Source organism: Antechinus flavipes, chromosome 2, assembly GCF_016432865.1.
Source record: "Antechinus flavipes isolate AdamAnt ecotype Samford, QLD, Australia chromosome 2, AdamAnt_v2, whole genome shotgun sequence".
NCBI classification, from domain to species: domain Eukaryota; kingdom Metazoa; phylum Chordata; class Mammalia; order Dasyuromorphia; family Dasyuridae; genus Antechinus; species Antechinus flavipes.
In genome coordinates this window covers 35794149-35802568 of record NC_067399.1, presented here as the reverse complement: position 1 = coordinate 35802568, position 8420 = coordinate 35794149, and positions in this window count along the sequence as shown.

Genomic DNA, 8420 nt, shown 5'->3' with positions numbered 1-8420 from the left:
AGAGTGATACTGTCAGTAAGACCTGAATTCAAAGCCAGTCTCAGACACTTTCTAGCTGTGTGATGCTGGGCAAGTCATTTTGCTTTGTTTCAGTTTTATTATCTGTAAAATGGGAATCTTAATAGCATCTACTTCCTGGGGTGATTGTGAGGATCAAGTGAGATAATAAATCTCCAGCACTTAGCAGTGTGCCTCGAAGTAAGCACTTTAGGAATGTTACTTATTATTATTACCATCATCATCATCATTACTCCCTCCAATACTGGGTCATCAGTTACTCTTCTAGACAGTTCTCATTGCCAAAGGGTCTGTACTTACGTCCAAACTCTGCCACTCTGCACCTACCCCCTTTATTCACATTTCTGGGCTTTGGTGCTGGGCAGAACAAGTCCCACCCCCATTCTTGTCACAGCCCCTTGAATGCTTGAAGGTAGGTATTCCATGATCGAAGTTGGTCGTCCCCCACCCTCAGCCTCCCCTGGCTCCTTCAGACAACCTTCCTGCCTCTGGGCCTCTGGCCTTTTCCCCATCCTGGCTATCTCCTCTGCCTGGACACAGCCTGTTTCAGGCCATTCTCCCATGGGGCAGCCAGGAGGGAAAGCAGGATTCCAGGGAGCTCTGACCAGGATAAGCCTAGAACAGCTGGGAACCTAGAAGGGTGTTACCAGCCTCCTACGGATGGTTACATACAAAGGAGAGACACACGTCAGGCACGGCTTCTCTGCAGATTCAGTTTGTTGGACCGTTTGTTTGTGGTTTCACTAAAACCAAACACCAAGAAAGTGTCACAGTCTGTCAGACACTCGCTGCAGTCTGGGCCTTGCATTTCAACCGTTCTTGTCCATGCAGTGAGACCCCTTTAGTCACATCCTTCCTAAGTTCTCTGGGAGGGCTCCACCCAAACCACTGGGGCACTTCTCTATTTTTCTAGACATTATCAATCACAGTAGAGCACTGGAATCATTCAACGGTTTTCCTTTTCTCTTGTCACCTGACACATTTGTGAGCGCGCATTTTGGATAAGATACTTAATTCTTCCCCTTCTTAAGAATTCTTTGTTTCCATTTGTTCTTCTCTGTCACATGTCTCTTCTTTGACTCTCTAAGCACCACTAGGAAAATATGAAATATAAGCGCTGCAATGATGTAAATGAAAACAAAAAACATCCCAACAAAGCTGAATGCTTCATTCTTGCAATGATTCTAACTTGGGAGAGAAGGTGAGAAATTGGCTCTTACCCTTTTGTGTTATATTGTGCTAATTTACTTGTTGATTTTTATTGAATTATATACCCTGTATTTTTTTTTTATTTTTTAGTATTTGCTATACTCCTTTGATTATTGGGATGCCCAGAGATACATGTGTAAATGAATTTAAAAAGAAAAGATATAAATAAATTTAAGCCAAAATATATTACTCATAATATGGAATCTATGGATATAGCTATGTCTTCATTGAAAAAAAATTATAACACTGCCCACAATTTTTCTTTAGTTTTTATTTTCAGAGGAGTCTTAGAAGAATTGGATGGGATTTGCTTTTGAATTAATATAAAAAGTTTAGCAAAAAATAAATATAGAAATATTTTTTAATTTCAGAATAAGCAAAATTATCATATAATAGAATTTATAAGTAATTATAATGCCATCTTTTGAAAAAAAGACCCTACATACTCAACTCCCACACATAGATATTGTTTAAAATGAAAAAACCAAATGAGAATGTCAAAATAACTCTGATAAAGCATTTGAAAGAGAAATGTGATTTAAGGATACAAGTGTTCATGATTTCAACAGCACCTGAGTGACATTTATACATATCATATGAGGTCTGGTTCAAAGTAATGGAACATCTCTGCATATAAATAGGGCTATCTCTTTTGTATATGTACATGTCAATTTAATATTTCATTCTTTTCTAGTTGCATGCAAAACATTTTTTTTCACATTTGTTTTTAAAACTTTGAGTTCCAATTCTCTCCCTTCCTCCCTCTTCACCACCATCCCTCTTATTACAAGAGCACATATGAAGAGAGAGAGAAGTTTTCTTTCACTCCTATATCCAGTTCTGGATTAGGAATCATGTGCCTTTAGGGACTTTTTATTTTTATTATTAATTTTTGGTGTCAGTCAGGTTTAACTGACTTGCCTAGAATCATACAGCTAATAAATGGCTGAGTTCACATTTGAACTCAGGTCCTCCTGACTTTATTATTCTATTCACAGTGTTTTTACCCAACCCCCAGGGGCTTGCTAAAAGATCCTGTTGCTATTCCATTTGTATGGGAATTTATGCCCCAAAGTTCCCAAACAATCTCTGAAGTAAAAGAGGAGGAAAGGGGGGGGGCAGTTCTTACTGACTAGGGCCCACCCAAACCTTGGTTTCTTATAGTGTCATTTAAATGAATGAATAAATTAATGAATTTTTAAAAATGCAGATTAGACATTTATTATCGGTCAAACCCTGAACAAAGAGCTGGAGGTACAACAGCAACGGTAAGGTCGTCTCTACTTCCTAGGAACTTTCTAGAGCAATTGGGAGAAAATGTCACCTATTAGAGAGTTCAGCTGCAGGTTGGAGGGAAAGCCCTTGGACTTCTCCAAGTAAAGCAGTAAAATGATGTGAATTCCGCTTCATTAATGTTATTTCTTTTAATCATACCAGATCAATTCCTAGTGCTGAATCATTTGAAATTTCTAGAGATTTTGTAGCAAGGAACATTTTTTAAAATTTTTTTCATTTACAAAACATATGCATGGATAATTTTTCAACATTGACCCTTGCAAAACCTTCTTTTCCAAATTTTCCTTCCTTCTCCCCATCCCCTCCCCTAGGTGGTAGATAGTCCAATACATGTTAAATATGTTAAAATATATGTTAAATCCAATATATGCAAACATGTATACAGTTATCTTGCTGCACAAGAAAGATCAAGAAGGAAAAAACTGAGAAAGAAAACAAAATGCAATAAAATATCAACAGAAAAAGTGAAAATGCTATGTTATGATCCACACTCAGTTCCCACAGTCCTCTGTCTGAGTGTAGATGACTCTCTTCATCACTGAACAATTGGATCTATTTTGAATTATCTCATTGTTGAAGAGAGTTAAGTCCATCAAAATTTATCATCATATAGTCTTGTTGCTGCTGTGTATAATGATCTCCGAATTCTGCTGATTTCACTCAGCATCAGTTCATGTGAGTCTCTCCAGGCCTTTCTGAAATCATCCTGCTGGTCATTTCTTACAGAACAATAGTATTCCATAACATTCATATACCACAATTTATTCAGTCATTCTCCAACTGATGGACTCAGTTTCCAGTTTCTTGCCACTACAAAAAGGGCTGCCACAAAATTTTGCACATGTGGATCCCTTTCCCTCCTTTAAGATCTCTTTGAGATATAATCCCATTAGAAACACTGCTGGGTCAAATGCACAGTTTGATAACTTTTTGAGCATAGTTCCCAATTGCTCTGCAGAATGATTGGGTCCATTCACAATTCCACTAACAATGTATCAGTGTCCCAGTTTTCCCACAACTGCAACATTCGTCATTATCTTTTCCTGTCATCTTAGCCATCTGACAGGTGTGTAATGGTAACTTAAAGTTGTCTTACTTTGCATTTTCTCTGATCAATAGTGATTTGGAATACCTTTTTATATGACTAGAAATAATTTCAATTTCTTCATCTGAAAAGTGTCTGTTCATATCCTTTGCCCATTTATCAACTGGAGAATGGCTTGATTTCTTATAAATTTGAGTCAGTTCTTGTAATGTTCTTCTCTAAAATGTAATGTTCTCGGGGATCAGGTTTCTTGGGGGGCTTCTGGAGGCAGCCTTCGTTTCAGTTCAGTAATCCCCCAAAATGCAATCTGAAGTTAAAGTTCAAATTATTTATTGTCTCTTTCCAAGTCTTGTCTCTTTTCCTGGGGCCCGGTTAGCTTTAATAGAGGCCTATCTCTCTCCTTGGTTCTGAGAGCTCCTGCTGCTAGTCCTTTGCCTCTGCCAGCTTCAGCCTCCAGCAAGCACAAAGTTGGAAGATGGAATGAATCTGTCTCCTCCTCCAAGAGCTTCTAGTGGGCTTCTTCTTAAGGACCCTGACAGCTCCTCCTTCTATATCCCACACTAAGGATACACCAATCATTATATCACTAGGAAACCATTATTTGTTGTAAGATTAAATCAATGCTAAATTAGATTTAACCACTGTCTCCTCAATTCCACTTATTTAGCACCTTGTAAAAATCCTAACAAGTTCTCTATATATTTTAGAAATGAGGGCTTTATCAGAGCTTTTGAATGTAAAAAGTTTCCCCAGTTTATTACTTCCCTTCTAATCTTGTCTGCATTAGTTTCATTTGTACAAAAACTTTTTAACTTAATATAATCAAAATTTTCTATTTTGTGATCAATAATGATCTCTAGATCTTCTTTGATCACAAATTCCTTCCTCTTTCACAGGTCTGAGAGGTAAACTATCCTATGTTTTTCTAATTTGTTTATAATATCATTTTTTTATGTCTAGATCTTGAACCCATTTTTTCCTTATCTTGGTATATACCATGTTATGTGTGGGTCAATGCCTAGTTTCTGCCATACTAGTTTCCAATTTTCCCAGCAGTTTTTGTCAAATAGTGAGTTCTTTATCCCAAAAACTGGGGTCTTTGGGTTTGTCCAACACTAGATTATTAAAGTTATTGACTATTTTGTCCTTTGAAGCTAACCTATTCCACTGATCCACTAGTCTATTTCTTAGACAATAACAAATGGTTTCGGTCACCACTGCTTTATTTTTTTTATTATTATAGCTTTTTATTTACAAGATACATACATGGGTAATTTTCCAGCATTGACAATTGCAAAACCTTTTTTTTTCCCATTTTTCCCCTCCTGCCCCCCATCCCTTTCCCCAGATGATAGGTAGACCAATACATGTTAAATATGTTAAAGTATATGTTAAATACAATTTATGTATACATATTTATGCAGTTATTTTGCTGTATAAAAAGAATTGGACTTCGGAATAATGTACAATTAACCTGTGAAGGAAATCAAAAATGCAAGCAGACAAAAACAGAAGGATTGGAAATGCCATGCAGTGGTTCACACTCATTTCCTAGAGTTCTTTCACTAGGCATAGCTGGTTCTACTCATTATTGAACAAATGGAGCTGATTTGGTTCATCTCATTGTTGAAGAGAGACACATCCATCATAATTGATCATCCTATAGTATTGTTGTTGAAATATATAATGATCTCCTAGTCATGCTCATTTCACTCAACATCAGTTCATCTAAGTCCCTCCAGGCCTTTCTGAAATCATCCTGCTGGTCATTTCTTTCAGAACAATACTATTCCATAACATTCATATACCACAATTTATTTTGCCATTCTCCAATTGATGGGCATCAAATCAGTTTCCAGTTTCTGGCCACTACAAACAGGGCTGCCACAAACATTTTTGCACATACAGGTCCCTTTCCCTTCTTTAGGATCTCTTTGGAATATAAGTCCAGTAGTAACACTGCTAGATCAAAGGGTACTCACAGTTTGATAACTTTTTGAGCATAGTTCCAAATCACTCTCCAGAATGGCTGGATGTATTCACAATTCCACCAACAATGTATCACTGTTCCAATTTTCCCACATCCCCTCCAGCATTCAGAATTATCTTTTCCTGTCATCCTAGACAATCTGAGATGACCACTGCTTTATAATATAGTTTCAGATCTGGTACAGCTAGACTACCTTCATTTGTTTTCATTAGTTTCCTTGAAATTTTTGACCTTTTGTTCTTCCAGATGAATTTTGTTATTATTTTTCTAGGTCATTAAACTAGTTTCTTGGGAGTTTGATTGGTATAGCACTAAACAAATAGATTAGTTTAGGTATTGTTGTCATCTTATATTCTTAGCATGAACTTTCTTCTGCAGCGGGGGCAATCGGGTAGTTGAGGGAAAATTCCAACAGTATTTGCATCAACACCATGTAATGACTCCTTTTGGTTGTACTATAAATGCTACAAATTCCTGCCTGATGACCAGACAGTCATATTAGTCTCTGTGAACTATTGGGGAGTAAACTGACAAGTCAGTGCGTCTGACTAAAATGGATAATAATACCCTTGAAGTCACTGACCACATATGTGAATCTTCCAGCCTGGTCCCACTCTGGTTCTGAGCTTTCATAGCATCTCTGAGGTTTTCACAGCTCATGGGGACAAGGTAGGCTCTAAGTCAACTTCAATCCCTTTCTCGGGGTCCCAGAAGGGAGACTGCTGCATTAACAGAGCTCAGTGCTCTGGGCTAGCCAGGAGGGGAGATCACTGAGACCTGTTTCTGAGCAAAAGTCAACCTTCCTGGGAGATAGATAAATGCTGCTTATCATTTTAGGAAAACCCTCATTAATTCCTATAAAATCTAATATTTTAACAGGAATTGGGTTTCTATTTTCTCAAAAATCTATTGATCAATAGATTGCATCTATTGAGATTAGTTTTATTATTGATATGATCAAATATGTCAGTAGTTTTCCTGATATTGAACCAGTCCTACTTTTCTGGAATAAATTTGATTTAGTTATAATGTATTATCCTGCTGATATATTGTTATCTTTTTGATAATATTTTAAATATTAATTTTAAATAGCATTTTAAATAAAATATTGGCTTCAATATTCATTAGAGAGATTGGTCTCTAATTTTCTTTCTCTATTTTGACTCTTCTTGCTTTAGATATCAGCACCATATTTGTAGCATGAAAGGAATTTGGCAGACTTCTTCTTTATCTATTTTCCCAAAGAGTTCATATACTATTGGAATTAATTATTCTTGAAATATTTAGTAGAATTCACTGACAAATCCATCTGGCTCTGGAGATTTTTTTCTTAGGCCATAATTGATGGCTTTCTTTTTTCTAAAATTGGGTTATTTAAGTACTTCTGTTATTCTGGGCAATTTATATTTCTGTAAATATTCATTCATTTTACTGAGATTGTCAGACTTCATGGCATACTAGCTCTTAAATATTCCTTTAACTTCTTCTTCATTGTATCTAAGTTCAGCCTTTTCATTTCTGGTGCCAGTAATTTGATTTGCCTCTTTTCTTTTTCGAATCAAATAAACCAAAGGTTTATCTATTTTGTTGGTTTTTTCATAAAACCAACTCTTAGTTTTATATATTAGTTGAAGGTTTATATATTTTGTTGGTCTTTTCATAAAACCAACTCTTAGTTTTATATATTAGTTGAATATTTTCTTACATTCCATTTTTAATCTCTCCTTTGATTTTTAGAATGTCTAACCTTGTATTTAATTGGGAGTTTTAAATTTTTCCCTTTCCACCTTTTTTGGTTTCATGTACTGTTCATTGATCTCCTCTTTTTCCTATTTATTCATGTAAATATTTATTCATTAAAGTATTAAATATTCATGTAAGTAAAATTTCCCCTAAGAAGTGCTTTAATTGCATCTCAAAAAATGTGTTATATTGTCTCATTATTGTCACTGTCTTTGATGAAATTATTGATTGTTTCTATTATGTGTAGTTTTACACACTCATGCTTTAGGATTAGATTTTTTAATTTCCAATTGGTATCTAATCTATCCTTTCTTAGCCCTTTATTGAATGTAATTTTTATTGCATCACAATAAGAAAAGGATCCATTTGCTATTTCTGTCTTTTTTGCATTTGTGTGTACATACATTATATATACATATAATTTATATACAAATACTTATAATACACAAACACAAATTATGTGCATATATACTTATATTATATACATAAATCTGTATATATGTTTGTATGCATATATGTGTGTATATGCATGTATGTGTAAAAAACCTACATTCAAGAAGAAACAAGAGGGCCAGGAGATGGTGGCAGGGGGATAAGGGAGAGATTTTAAGAGTCAGGTTAAGGACTAGGAGGGCAAAATAGTAGATTAAGTAAAAGAGAGGAATGAGAAGAAATAGAGTAAATAGATGGAGAAGGATACTAAGGAAAAATAGGGAAGAGGAAAATACCCAAGTAGCTTAGAATATGAATAGGACTCACTTACCATAAAATAGAAAGGGATAGCAGATTTAAAATTTGAATTTAACAATAAATTACTTTCTGGAACATTATAAATTATTTTCAAATTATTTTACTGATTTACAAAAAAAAAAAAAAAGACAAAGGGTATTTGGAAGAGCAGAAGGTCAAGATCTTCAAAGAACCCAGGAATAAAAGATATAAAGGAAATAGATTCAGCACACTGAGACTAGAGCCTATATTATAAGGGACATCATTGTTACCATGTAAAAAAAGAATAATTTCAATTATTTTGAACTAAAATTTTGTAGTATAAATTAAATCTTTGCAGTCAAGAATAAAAGGACTGCAGAAAATTGAGGAAAAAAATGTTCACAATCA